General features: G+C 36.2%; 1 protein-coding gene across 1 annotated transcript in view; it reads right to left on the reverse strand.

Annotated features, from left to right (window-relative positions):
• LOC121295037 (SH3 and multiple ankyrin repeat domains protein 2-like) overlaps nucleotides 1–8178 on the reverse strand; it is a 116482-nt gene extending 108304 nt beyond the window's left edge. Inside the window, exon 1 of the mRNA XM_041219324.1 lies at nucleotides 8104–8178. The gene's annotated coding sequence lies outside the window, so the exon portion shown is untranslated. The remainder of the gene's footprint in view (nucleotides 1–8103) is intronic.
• Between the last annotated feature and the right edge of the window lie 7575 nt (nucleotides 8179–15753).

The raw sequence follows: 15753 nt of genomic DNA on the forward strand, positions 1-15753 counted from the left end.
CATTCAGCACTCCTCCGCGGCTGCACACCACACAGTGGCGCCATTTCCTGGGGAGACAAATCGTTTGACTACCGATTGGCTGATATAGCCAGACTTAAACTATAGGTCATATAATTTTACACAGTGCTTTTCCAGGCAACTTTAGCATTGTTCATCTAAACACAAGGTAACTCACTTGGATAGCCAGCCACTTTGACAGCCCTTAAATGAAAATGTATCCACCAAGTTATTAACATAAGTGTTTAACTGTAACTACACTTCGCTGTCATTCAGCATGCATGTATTATTTAGGATTGACAGCCTGCTATTACTTAAAAAACCTCTCAACCTGCCAACATCCATAGCAGGGCTGTCAAACGGAAATATTAACCGCAGGGATCCATAGAAATAATGGGACAGAAGCGTAAGACTTCAAATTAAAATACTTCACCAACTGAGTACTGTACTATAAAGCAGTCAAACCTTTAGTTTTTGTTTCTAAACTTACCAGCAGGATAAGAATAGGTCTGTGTCTAACAATAGACTAATAATAATAATCATCTTTGTATAGTGTCTTTCATAGTGTATCACCATCACTAAGTGCTTTACAAGATACAAGACTAGGGTGTGTGAACTATGCATCAGCTGCAGATTCACTTACAACAACATCTTATCCAAAAGACAGAGCACAAGGAAGGTTAGCTGACTTGCTCAAGGTCACACAATAAGACAGTGGCTAAGCCAGGATTTGAACCAGGGACCTCCTAGTTAAAAGCCTGTTTCTTTAACCACTGGACCACACAATATCAATGTAATCTTTCCAGCACTAACACACCTTCAAAATGTTACCCCATAACACTTGTAAATAGTCACCCAACGTAACCTGACAACAGAATGGAAATGACACTGACCTAAAACTCAGTGGACAAGGGTCAGGTATGATATCTAGCCTTATCATGTCTCTCTAAATGCCATTTTTCCTAGACAGAAAAATGCTACCAATATTACAGATATCAAAATGTAAGGTTAAATACATTGTGCAATTGGTTTAATGGGATCAAAAGCTTATATGTAGTTTTTTTTACATATTTAAGAAGGCTTTGGGCCCATGTTGATTTCCTTTAATTAGCTAGTAGCAATCCATTTGAAAACCCAGAAGATGTCACATTCTGTAAAACCTTCTTTGATGCTCTGTAGTAACAGAACCAGTGTTTCTCTCAAAGAAATAAGAGTTGTAAGCAAGTCGGTTTCAGCTACAGTAAAACTGTCATTAAGTTAAAGGCTAACGTATGGAACAACGCAGAAGGCTGAATAAAACAAATAACAACACAGCTTTAACTATTTCTAAACACTTTTCTTACGTATTTATGATTTGTCAATATTTAACAACAAATGAAATCATAATGTCTGCTGTGTCCTGATTTATAAACATTTCATTTTGACACAAGAAAATGTCACTCAAACAAAAACAGAAATAAACAGTGTGACTTACACGATTGACCAATTACAGCCTACAGTCTTATTCGTAAGACAATAACATATGCAGCAGTAGGTTTTTAAGGGCTAATACACACAAACAATCTTTGTCGTAATGGTATGTCTAATTCCTGTAACTTTAAGTATCATATAGAGACATACAGCACCATATTCGTTTTTATTTAAATTGACATTCAAGAGACAGGACAATGGCACAATGTTGATAATGTGCTTTTGAATTAAATTTGGCTCTAGAATGTAAGTGAGCTGCCCTTTCAAGTCCTGTTGTTATATCATTGCAGTTTAAAAATTGTAACCTTTAAATGTTTTGACCTGTTTGCAGAATTTAAAACTGCTGTATCTCCTGACTAGATTTTCACACACTGCTGTTTACCTTCTTACAAAGGCAGTCCAAAACAAGATGGTGAGTCAGATTTAATCAGCTTCTTCACAATGTTGTGACCTTTGCTGTACAAAAAAAAAAATAGTTATTCAAGTGCAGGAAAGACACATACAAAGTGAATCTTGAGGAAAAAAAGCCATCCATTTGACAGAGATTAGATTTAAATGGCATGAGTGTCTGAAGAGGTCAATAAAAGTGAAAAGACATGCGTACAAAGCCAGTCACAGTTGTGGATCTCTGTGGATGAAATGTCATAGATAGAAATACATTATACATTAGAAATACGTTATCTGTCTGAAAAAAAATGCATAAAATGCAGACTCGAGTGGCAAGAAATAAAGCAGACAGCCACTATATCCTCAACAAAGAATTTAAGACACGTTTTTGTGTAAACTCCAAACTCAAGGTACAGTATACTGAGCCCAGCAAATTATAATGACATGGCCAAAATATAACAGAAAAAAAGCTGTTTAGTCATGACTTGGGCTATGAATATATATTTGTATATATAGGCCCTTTCTTAGACTGCTCTCATAACTGACAATTTATATTATTCATAACTTAGCGCATTCATGCAAATAGACATTGTCAAGCTGATAAAAAAACATGTCACATTTACCACTATGTAGCAAAAAAAACCAACCCAAAAAACGCTTTTCCTTCCCTATTTGCCTTTCACTGACACAGCAACACTCCAACCGAATAAACAATTTTAATGCACAGTATTTGCTTACTCACTTACTGTTCATAATAACCTTAAATGAACCTTGAGTGATGCGATTCATCAGAAAGGGTAAGAACCCTGCAGCAAGAACTTTCCGAGATTCTGGACAGACCGCTAAGTAGAAATTCCATTTGTACATTTAACATTATAAAGCACTGTAAGCTGAACAAACATAGTGAGCACAATAGCTTTCCCCCCACAAGAGTTCAAATATTGCAATCAAAGATCTTTCTTGTTCTACAGTAGTCAAAAAATGTTGATTAAAAAGGTTAAAAGTTACTAGCTTGAAAACTAACATTAAGCAGCTTTAGTTTTTTTTTGTTTTTTTTTGACAACAAGGAATGGGAGTTTCTGTGAACAAAAGTAAAGCAACTCTGAGGACTTCACCTGAGAGTAACAGTTTATTTGCAGCTTTATAAACATTTTTACTGGTCCCGCTTTTATTGACCTGAGAATCTTTTTTTGGTTTTTTGCTTGTTTCTTAATTCATTAGAATACAACGCTATTGATTGGTATCTTTGCCAGGGATGGGAAATAACACTCCCATTGCTCAAGCGGTTTGGATCCATTCCTAGTTTTACAAGATACACCTGAGCTTGTTACCTATATGCTGTGTCTTATCAAACTGGTAGTAAAACCTGAATGGGTGAAACGACTATCCATCCCTGCTGCTATAGTTAAAATTGTCTAATTCGTTTTCAGGAAACAGCAGAAATGTATTCAGTTGTAATATGTCTTTGTTTGCAATAATTACTGCAAATGTTACTGTCATTTCTGTGACTTGGTGCGATCTGAATTCATATCAGGGACTGACTAAATTTCTGAGAGCAGATTGAATCATTTGCTGCTGATGGAAACAGTGACAGTAGAACTATGATCATAAATGTGAGTTGCTTGACTCAGCAGAAGAAGGCTGATGGAAGGAAGGCAGTATTGAGCTGTTGAGTGGCAAACGTTATATGTTGTCAGTAGCAACTACAAGATAAATCCAAAATAGGTCATACCAATTTTAAAAAAGGGCACACTAAACACGTCAGAACTATTACAAAGTCTTTTCTTCAGTAAACATACTAATGCCGCTGCAAGTTAATTAGGTATTTCATGAAGGTGTAACAGTACATTCAGTCAGCTAACTGATAAATTGAGAATCCAGAGGGGTATGCTTAGGGGTATACTTTTTTAATTCTATTTTCTATTTTTTTTTTTTTTTTTTTTACGAAAATTACAACTCCAATTCTGTATCAATTGAAAATAATAAAGAGCACCCCTTAACCAATACAACAGTCTTTACAAAAACAAGAAAGTGGAGAGAATAACGGGTATCCTTTTGCTAATGAGAAGATTAACCTTTCAGTTTTTGAACTTGGATTTGTAATGGTCTGGAACCAAAAGCACACCACAATTTAAATAACTGGCCCCCACTAGCTGCTTGGAGATGTGGGATGAAAAGTATGCTTTTAGAACTTGAGTGGGGCTAATGCATTGATGGGAGTATAAGAACCAGGTCAAGGGATGGCATTTTTCAGATGCACACAATGTTCACCTCTTATGAGGGATAGAAAATACAGGCCTTATCTAAAAAGCTCCCTACCATTTTTTTAATGCAAAAGGCTCTTTTTAGGGTTGTTACCCAAAAGTGTAATCCACATCGTAACAAACACAGTAGTTCACCTCTAAAGAGAGAGAGGAATACCTTAACATAATGTGAAAACTTTATCAATTTATCTCCCTAGCTACAATGGATTAAGTCCAGTTTCAATTCTCTAGTGTCTAGAGACAAACATAAAAGTTTTAAGACTCCAAGTTTCATTTATTTATTTATTTATTTTTTTGCAGCTGATTGCCTAGCAACACAATAGCAATGGATGTTCCACTTTCTATTATTAAACTCTTAAAAACAAACCTTCACGTAAGTTAAATAGCCTAGTTTAGGGATTTTCAATATGAATAAAAATCAGTTGAAGAATAAATGTAAAAAAAAAAAAAGTGAGTTTGTAGCAGAATGGACAGGTCCCAGTACGATATAGCAACACATTCCTAACAGTAGCATACAGACAAAAAAATAAATAAAACTTCAATTTGTACTGCTAAAATCTGCTACCTTTTGCAATAAGTCTGCAGGCTTTCCATTTAGCAATCTATTATCAAACAGCCCCGCACTTGATTTTGCATGTTCAATTACTGTATCACCAGACAACTAATTCATCCTTGAAATTTCACAAAACCTCATTCTAATGAAATGTAACAGCTGGTACTTTCATCAAATCTTTCCCTTCAGATGGCTCCTTGGCTGTGAGGAATTATTTTTGAGCAGCTTACTTAAAATAAGGAGCACAGTAAAGACTAAAATTACAATAACAACACAAACAAAAATATATATGAAAGTGCTTCTATACAAGATGACATGTTCACTGAAAAACATCTCTATGAACCACCTAAAAAAAAAAAGAAAAAAACATATACGTGCAATTTTTGCAGAGAACTTTTTCCACACACAGAAGTGTAAATATGATTTGTATAATGAAACGTAGAACATTAACTCAAAATAATATCTTGTGGTCAAATGGTTCTTTGCTCCTGAACTTTTGCCCTAGTAACAGAAAAAAAACTTTTAAATAATGAACCACTGTTAAACTTTTTTTTTTTTTTTTAAGCTATTGATTGTATACAGTTCATCTTCTGCATATAATATGAGTGCATTATACAGGATTGGGCATAATAGTGTTTGTTGAAACAATTGGTCCATAGTAAACATAACCCAAGGCTTGCCTTTGATTAGACATGAGTCAGCGTGCACTCATTAAGAAACACAAAATCTAATTAGATACAACATAGCTTGTGAAGGCTCACTTTGCTCTAAGGCAATAAAATAATGATTTCCACCTTCAGCTCCAGCTACTGCATTGTAGTGACTTTGATAAGAGTGCATTATACTGACCTGTTTGTTTAGATAAAGGCAGCTTTATCTCTTTCTTCACTCCTTAAAATATGTAAAGTTTCTAGCAACGAGTATGATTAAAAATGAACAGAATACCCCATTAATCACTGCTGCAAAGTAACTTAGCTTAAAATATTAAACTGGTCTTCTTCCAAAGGTTTGTCTCTATAGTACCTTAAGCTCAGCACCACAGGAGGATGTCAAAAAATCAGAACAAAACCAACCCCATTTAACAGGAAAGGATTAGATCCATCAAGTGACTGTCAGGCCTAGCGACAAAGAGCTGTTCAAGTTTTGGTTGTCTTATACATAGGAGACTGCTACCAAATTATAACATAATTATTGGCATGTAAAAAAAAAAAACAACCTTACAGGTCTGTTTAAACTATTTAAAAACATGTTGATGTGTTTCAAGTTTATGTTTATGTATTTAACCCTTAGCGGCCCATTTATTCAGCGCTTGTCGGGCGCGTCAGGTCCAATTTATTTTCACACGCGCTGTTTATTTTCCATGCTCTGCTTACATTTTTTTTTTCAGAGTAAAACAGGTTTAAAAGGCCCTGCACAGCAAAAGGATATCTGTAATGCATCTCCAGCCAAGCCCTACCCCTTGTTCACTGTATTTTTCACATACCTCTTCATAGTCGTGCATACTGATAAATCCTCTCCTGATCACTCATTTTATCACCAAACTCCTCAATAATGCGATGTGATCACTATTTTATTACTCTGCAAATGTCTGTGATATTCTTTGAGTGCTGGATGCGGAAGCAGTTATCTCTTTTGTTTGTGTCCGTGTTATCTCTGTGGTGCAGGGGCTATGTGTATTGCTTAGATACGCCCCTTTTTTGTTCAGACTCATTCGGCTCCTGTCGTTCTCACTCGGCCAATGAAAGGTTTTCTCTGTTTTTTCAGGAGAAAAAACAACTAGAGACCTGTGCTTGATGTCTTTTTGATGATGTCGGACAGGGTCTGACATCGGACCGGAAAGGGGAAATTGTAATGTCGGCCCTGGTCCGACATAGGACCGCAAAGAGTTAACATATTTTCCAGGGATTATAAAATTTAGCTGCAACATACTGGTTGCTGGAAAGCAGCAGAGTATTTTAGTTATAGTGTATACATTATAACTGGGTAATTCCATGACACATGGACCAGTGGTCCCCACCTCACCCTTACATTCATCTGATATCGCATATGGAAGTAACTAGAAGTGTTTTTTTTAAGTTGTGGGCCTTTAAGGGTGCCCATGATTGGACACTGAAAAGGTGCCATGTTTGAGAGGTCATATTTTTCAAAGTATTCAAGATATCTTCTTGATAATCACTATTCCTACTTTTCTATGTCAACATATCACCTATTGGTGACCGAGGCTGTTAATGAAATTTAGGTAAATGTAGACAAAAGTGCAATGACACCAATAAAAAGGCCATACTGTACTTGCAGAACCACTGTAGCATGGAATTCAGAGAGCATTTCCTTGTTCCCTGTACTGTGGAATGTATACCGTTCAACAAGTAGTAGCACAGGAACACTGTGTAAATGTTTACTGGAAATGCATCTCTTCTTTCCTGACAAGAAGCACTTGACAGTGATTGCTACTGGTTTTAAAATATAAAGCTTCTGGAGCATTGTTGTGGAATGGAGCAGGGAAGGTATTTTTTACTGCACTTTGTAGTATGCAGTATTCTAATTGGGGGGTGGTCAATTAAAGTGTGGTGCTTGAACACAGGATCAAAATGCAGTTTAACTGCAGTATGTAAGGTAAAGTAAATAAATACATAAATAGCACTAGACCTTTTCCTCCTGTATATTTTCTTTCATAAATTACAAATGGTAGAGCCTGAAACCTTGGATAATAGTTTTTTTTTTTTATATGCTTCCAGTTGGGTTTTACCAAAATTATTCTGCTACATTTATGAATAAGTTAGTGATCTCTCTAGTCTGTAATCTGTAATCAGAGCCATTTCTAAACACTCAATGGAATCTAAAACAGCAAGAAAAAGGATTATTTGAAGAACTAAGTAAGGTGTTGTAAAGGAATTAATCAAAAAACAGGCTTTTAATATATATATATATATATATATATATATATATATATATACACACACACACACACACACACACACACACACACACACACACACACACACACACATATATATATTCAGGTTAGGGTTCACACTTCTTTGTCTTATTTGTAAGACGAAAATGACAGCTATCCCTACATTTGATAAAGAGGCTGAATGAATCTGTTCAGTGTCATTCTTCTATTCAAACCTGGTAGTCATCATGGTAGTTGTCATTTTGTGACAACACCTATATTTTGCAAAGTACAGAAAACCACTGTAAATACATGCAGGGGTTAAATTTGATACAGTTTAGACAGAGTTTTTTTTTTTTTTTTTATAATTCATAACTCCAAATTCTAGTTCTAGAATTCCAATTGAAAGAAAGCGAAGATCACACAAAGGATTAAACAACCAATACGGTAATCACAAACATAACAATACATAATTTCAAGCTCTTATTAATGACATATTTTATAACAATAATAATAATAATAATCACACATGTACTTACAAAATCTGTAGACGATAGACGTTGTCTTCAGATTACTTGAACACAAACAACTTCATATCAGCTTCCTGTCAAAAGTAAAACAAGGAAAACAAAAATAGAAGAATGACATCATCACCAATCAACATAACCTGGCATTGTCAGACACTCCCTCTTCTCACATTTACATTTACAATCTTCTGTACTGACTTGCACTGAGAGTTGCAGGCTATGTTGTGTCAAAACTAAAAACAGAAGTAACTGCAAGACATTCCCCTGTGTGTTGCTTAAGCTATGTTTTACAGAAAGAAAGGGGTCATTCAACTATAGCCAAACCCCTGACAAACATACTGCATTTTCTATGTTTAAAATCATCCATATCACAGGAATTATAGGTATACATTAAGCAGTATTCATGAGAAAGCCTCAAGAACAAAACCTACACTTCAAATTTCATTCGGGTGCTGCTTGTCTCTTCAGCCATACTATTAAATCCTGAGGAGAAGGAACACCAGCTATGTGCTGATCTACTGGGGTCGTCTTGGAAACCTGGGTATTGAAGCATGAATGATTGGTCATTGCTAGGGTTAATAGGCCCGATAACTGTGCTCAGAAGGGGATATAAAGAATTTAGCAGGGGGGGGGGGGTTATCAAATTAAACCACCCACTAAATCCACTGAAAAGAGAAAGAATGAAGACCATTTACATATTTATTCATCACTAAGGCACCAGCTTCTTTTTACTATTGAATTTATGTAAACATTTAGGCATCCGTCAAACTACTCTTCAACAACATAATCTGACAATTTTGCTGAATTTCTGACAGCCTGTCATTGACAAACAGTGTCGTTTTAAATGATATTGAATGCAGTACAGTAAAGTATGACACTAACTGTGTCAATCCTGGAGCATCAAACTGAATGTATAAATCAAAGCAATCCCACTCTTGGTGTGGATTTCAATTAAGCAGTAATGTCCATAGCAATGGTTGTTAATTGTGTGTTTTGGTAACATTCGGGTCCCTTGGGCCACTTGAAATGTATGTTTCCATTTGGAGAAATGTGGAATAAGGACTGCTCTACCTGATTGGCTGTGGGGTTTATTATAGGCAGGTGAAATTATGCATTCAGCCATTGGACCTCAAATTCAACCCACCCAACAATAGTTACAGATAGTAGATGGTAAAACACAGCCTTACTGTCAACCAAATGTAAGAGAAAGTGGTTCAAATGATATTTTATTAATTAAGATAGAATAGCTGCATTGGAAGACTATTCATATTTAGCTGTAATGGTCCGTGTGATGTATGAACATTAAACATATTTTAAATGATAGCGATTTCAGTAAAAAAAAAAAAAAAAAAAGTATTTTTTTTACAGAATAGAGAATAAATCACAATTAACAGAGAATAATCAGACAATTCCTGTCCTGTAGTTCGGTTTTTCATTCATCGCATTTTTTAAATTTAAATAATGTTCACTTATTAGAAGTAAGGCTTCAATTATCATATATTTACATGCCTCTACCACCTCCACCGGCAGGAGTAGAGAAGCAGGAGCTGCCTCTGCCTCCGCCAACCCCACCGGCAGGGCCTTCAGAGCAGCAGGAGCTGCTCTGCCTCCGCCACCTCCACCAGCAGGCGCCGTAGCAGCAGGAGCTGCCTATGCCTCCGCCACCTCCACCGGCAGGGGAGAGCAGCAGGAGCTGCCTCTGACTCCACCACCTCCACCGGCAGGGGGCGCCTCAAGCCGTAGCTTACTTGCGCCGTGACCCACCAAGGGCTGCCCACCAGGAGCTGCTCTGCCTCTTCCCTGCGCCACCCAATTTCCAGGCAGATTAAAGTTCACACTCTCTTCTAACATATTGGACTACTAGTTTAGACCATTTACAGAATAATTATGTCCACTAGTGTAAAATGCAACAATGGCACTCTACTTCTGTTGATGTTTTATATAACTTTGACCCCCCCCCCCCCTTTTCCATAACTGGGAACACAGATTCTACCCTTCTATGTTCTTTAATTTCACCCAAACAGCTCCACATGTACCTGCTTATTCTGAAATAGTGGTTTCCATAAAGGATGAATAACATACCATGAAACTGAGGGAAAGCAACCACTGATAGCCTTGTTGGGAGCTGACTTTTTAGTCTCTCTACATTGGGCTGAAATTTGTTTTCAAGGCTTGTAAGTTCACCCTGACTTTAGTGAAAATGAAGTACTTGAACTCAAAAATACGTTGAACACAACTGGCAACAGACGAGAAAAAGCGGGCTGGGAAATGTCAGCATGTTTAAAACATGCTTTCAAAAGTTCTTAACAAATTGATGCAATTGTAAGTGTCGCAATTGCCCACAGCTTTAGTCCATCTCATTGCTATATTTTTTATCCCTCATTATCTCCACCCAGGCTAAAGCGCAAATAAGAACTGCGGCTGCAAAGCATTAATTAAAATGTTGCTAACAGCGTTGCATTTGTTCAGTAAATTTCACTCTACTCTTCCGATTGGTTTGTATGTGCTTTGCAACGATTGCGACAAAAGCAACACTTTAGTACATCTACCCCTAAGTTTCTAATGTGCTCACTTCTAGCTGCTCTCCAGGGTGCTGAAAAGACAAGCGCGATAGAAACTGTACATTATTTTCATTTCTATAATGTATATATATATATATATATATATATATATATATATATATATATATATATATATACCACACACAGGAAACTTTATTTTGTAAGACCCATATTGAGCAGTTTGTTTTTGATTAAGAAAATATATTCTTGACTGCTGAAAATCCTCACTGATGTCTAAAATTAATCTGCTGTTGTGGACAATATGCTTCTTATTGTACACCTACTGTACAGCTCTACTGTACACCTAATTAGAATGAACAGAAGGCAAAGGCAATTTACCATACAAGTTGTGTTTTAACATTAGGGAGTGCAGATGTTCCTGGTGCAATAAAGCTACAATGTGCATTACAAACAGAAGGGACCTGCCACATTGAATCAACTGTGACCATCGAGTATTTACCTCACTGTCGGCTGTGTCGACAGGAATAATAGAATAATAGAATAGTATATAGACCAAAAGGATGAAGACCAGAAGTCGACAGTCACAGCCTGAAGGACAAAACAGAAAATGAAGCTAAAAAGTCTTAAAGCCAACAGAGATTCTCAGCACTATTTCCCCAGGAATAACCTGTACTGTATATCTCTTGTAAGAGTTTACTAAAGTATACCTTAGCAAATACATAGCAAACTTTAGCAAACGCATAGTCAGAGTGTAGTGGGGGTATGGTGAAGCACAGCCAGGTATGGCAAACAACAGAATGTGCTGAAGAATGGTAAAAACCACAGTAAAACACAGTAAAGACACATTATATGATTAGTTTAATGATGTGGATGGAAATGTGGCATCAAGGCTGAATGTCTTATATATTTTAAGAAAAATACATGGTGTTGCTTACTTAGAAACAATTCACGGACAACTGCTATAGAATAATATGGTCTGCTCTAAATAAATGTTAAGAAACTATGAAAAGCAATTTCAATAAAGCAATAGTAATATTATAAAGGGAAGATTATCAATCTGCCTACCTACCTAAATCCCTAGCTATTCTTTTTAATTATGCAGATAAATCAAATTAACTCACGACACACACACACACACACACACACACACACACACACACACACACACACACACACACACACACACACACACATACACACACAGGCTAGTATACTCCTCTTACAGACTGAGTGCCCCTATTGAAGGAAAGCGCAAAGGCAAATTGCCAGAAAAGAAATAAGAACATTTTGGATCTTGCCATTACAGGAGTACAAAAATGTATATATTTCTGAATAGCAAGCTTTGGCTGTTACATTAAAAACAAATGTCTTAATTATAGACAGTTGTCAGTAATTAAAATCCCAGCTGCCTTCCTTAATTCTTACATTGCATCGTTCTTTGGCATATGGTGTTGTCTTGTTTAACCAGAGGAAGATTAATAGTTTCATGCAGCCAGTAACTGTATATTATTCATACTGTAATGTTTATAAATCATAAACTAAGGTTGAACATCAAGTCAGGAAGATATGGAGCAAGAAGTGTCGCTTTTAGACAGGCCCTCCCTAAAGACATCTAAATGCTATTTTAAGAAAGGTCCTTCTCTGGGCGGTGTGGCAGAAGCTTCTGTTTTGATTAATTCCTTCTTCATCCCAGTGAGTTTCTTCATTTTTAATTTTAAAGTGCTCTGTTGCATGTAGAATAGAAGTGTCAACTCGAGCCGTTAACATACAACCAATTTTTTTTTTAACTTCCAGTATTTCTGGATTGTATCTGCTTTACATTATTTAAATTGCACTTAAATCTAGCGTGCTTACAAACAACACACTGCTGAACAGTTTAGTAATTGTACACATTTTGTTTTTCAATCCAGAAACTTAAACTCCAAAGCGTGTTTCACATAATACTCTGGGTGTATCTTTCTAGAGGGCACATAGAGTGTGTCTAGTTTTGATTTCAGTATAATGACCGGCCATTGCATCTCCATTTGCCTTCATTCTCAGTTCTGTTATAAGGACAACATTTCTACAAAGGTCTGTTCTACCCAAACCTTTGCATTTCTATGATCCATAAAAGCAGCAGAGTGCACGTTCAGTCCATGTCTGCTTCAAAAAGAAAATTACATTTGAGAATGCCTTTACAGGAATAGATATACTGAGTACAGCAACTTCAAAAACTGTTGGGAAGTATAAATTGTATATTTTTTAAATTTATTTTCCTAGTTAACATTGGGGCAGAAGGAACGAAACACCCCCCCCCCCCCCCCCATGTGAAGCAATAGAGGGACCTACCATTATCCAAATATCCAAACTCATATCAAAGTGCACTGAATCAGAAAACTTCAAGTGCGATCTACAGTATTAATCACTCCAGTGGCAGGACAAGAGAAGGAGCCTAAACCTGCAGAGCTATCAAGTACGAAAAAGTATTTTAAGGTTAAGGATCACACCTGAGAATTTTGATTCATTGTGTTTTAATATATATGACCAACTTTTAGCCTCATTATAGCCATTAAATGACCGGAATACAAAGACACCAATTCACTAATTCATTCCGTGACACCTTTAGTGATACGCTGTAACACAATTACAATCACTTTTCATTTAGTGTCAAAGACACCCCCTTTTGCAGCTCACCAAAGTAGCAACAATATGCTAGTTATTTTAATTCCCTTGGGTACAGTCAAAGAGAACATGAAAAATGAGTGACCCACATTCCTGATTGCTACCGGGGATGTGGCAAAGGCATGCATTCCCAGACAGATTTTAAGTATGCCAATTAATCAGTTACTTTTGCCTTTTAGAGCACTGCATAGACTCTGCAAAGGGCAATGAATGATTTATTGAAAAACACGGTTCCAGGGGTCTATTTTAATGATCTAAACAGTGGCAGATCTTAATACAGTACCACGCTATGACACAATATGGTAGCATCTTAGGTCACAGGTCCAAGTACAGTACCATTAGATTTTGCTTGAGAAAAATGCTGCAAACATACAGTCAGCATCTGAAGTAGTTTATACTAGTAGTTGAAATACAACACATTTGCAAAAGCATACAAGTTCCAACCAGGATGTTTAAATAAGATGTCCATAGGCTATGTACTTTTCCCTGTTAAGAAGTCGCAACTCACAACGACACATTAATGATCAAGGAGTCAAATACATTGACAAAATACATTTGCTTCACAATACACAGTTTGTTTCACAGATTGAAACAACTTTGAATACAGAAATATACTTTATGAGAAACATTACATGGTTAAAATATTCAGGTTTGCACAGCACAAGTAAGTATAAAAAATAGTGCTCCCCCGAATATCACAATAATTACATACATGTACTATTTTGTAAGAAGTAGATTTTTAGGTCAGTTTGTTCTGGCCTATTTGCAATTTTTTTGGTACAGCACTCCCAGTGCATATTAGTTAGACACTAACAAACTGAATGCCACATACAGATGTTTAGAAGTCATGTCCTAACTTAGATTTTTGAAGTGCATAAACAGTTTCTTATTTCTAATGTTGGTGTAATACTGAATGCGTTTACCCAATTCTGATTTAGATACTATAAAGGTGAAAAGGCTGTACTTACATCCAGTTTTCTTTTATGTTAAATTAACCCAGTTTTAAAAATATATATCTATTTTACTAAATATTAAAAAAAAGAGAGTCCATTTTCTAATACATGTAATTACATAGTACAGGTTACCAAAGTAGTCTGTCAAAACAACTACTTCCTTTAAAATATATATATATAAAAAAAATAGATGATTCTATCATCTATGCTGCTCGTGAATCCTATGTTCAATACAACCACATGTGATGTCATAACAGACCACTCTTTCCCCTTGCTGCCTCCAGTATGAGCAGGGGTCAGCGGTAACACAGAGCACTGTGCAAGGAGGTGGCTCCACGTTATGTCCGGTGTGGACACCTTTCAAAGAGTAAGCAGCAGGGTTCCATTTAAATAACCTACCTGTCATCTTTCTGTTAATTGTTAAAATTCTGACAACATTTTACACTTATAACTTTGAAGTCTGTTTCAAAGCTCTGGCAGTGTAAGAATTATTGCCCACATTGTCAAACAGGTAACACAGCAATAACGATCCATGATGTGGTACGGAACAGAAAAGCCAGAGCACTTGTTGTGATTTAAAGGGCAGATCTCAAACCCCAGTGCACTAAAGCAGCCATTTTGAAAAGAGCTTTGAAACAGACTTTCAAGCTATTAGTGTAAAAAGTTGTCAGGATGTGAACAATGAAAAGAAAAATTACAGGTACGCTATTTATATAGTTGAAGCAACACGTGGGGACATGTAATGCTATATTTTTTGGAACCCCGCTACTTACTCTGTAAGAAGTAGGCTTATAAATGTTAATTTTGAAGGTAAAGAAACCAGCAATATCTAACAATAATTGAAGTTTAATTTTGAAATACAGTGTAGAAAATGGAATACAATTATATGGAAAAATGGAATATACAATTACAAAGTTGCAAACTCCGAAGAGTTTCCTAGTTCTCTTAAATACAGATACTCTCAAAGCTGATTTCCAGTCTCCAATTTACAAGAGAAAATTCCTGTCTCGTTACAACATGAGAAAGTTTCAACCAGAGTGTTTGAGACCTATGAGAAATACAGTATTGAGTTGTCTGGTTCTTGTGAGGACGGTTTATGGTGAAATTTATAAGCATTCCTAACTTCAATATCTTGAAATGCATGGCCCAAACTATGTAGGAATGTCTTTTGGTGTATCAAATAAGTAGATTAGGGATGTTGTTCAAGTTTTGGTTGATACTACTTGATGTATCTTATAACATGTTCATGCATAATTTCACAGACAGTTATTCAAACCAATGTTGTGTAACTCATAACATGTGTAGGTGTACGCAATGTATTTGTGTGCCATCTAAATGTTTATTGAAAAGCAAAAAGAAGTCCCATGACAAATGCAAAGCACTGAATTGCTGAATTGTTAAATGTGTTTATTATGTGTCTCTCTCTCTTCTTTCACTGCATTTGCTGTTGGGGAGTGAAAAAAAAATCCCTGGCGATGTATTCCTTCAAACCAAAAAGAAAATCTAAGAGACTTCTTTTACAGTGC

This window comes from Polyodon spathula, chromosome 19 (genome assembly GCF_017654505.1).
Source record: "Polyodon spathula isolate WHYD16114869_AA chromosome 19, ASM1765450v1, whole genome shotgun sequence".
Taxonomy (NCBI): domain Eukaryota; kingdom Metazoa; phylum Chordata; class Actinopteri; order Acipenseriformes; family Polyodontidae; genus Polyodon; species Polyodon spathula.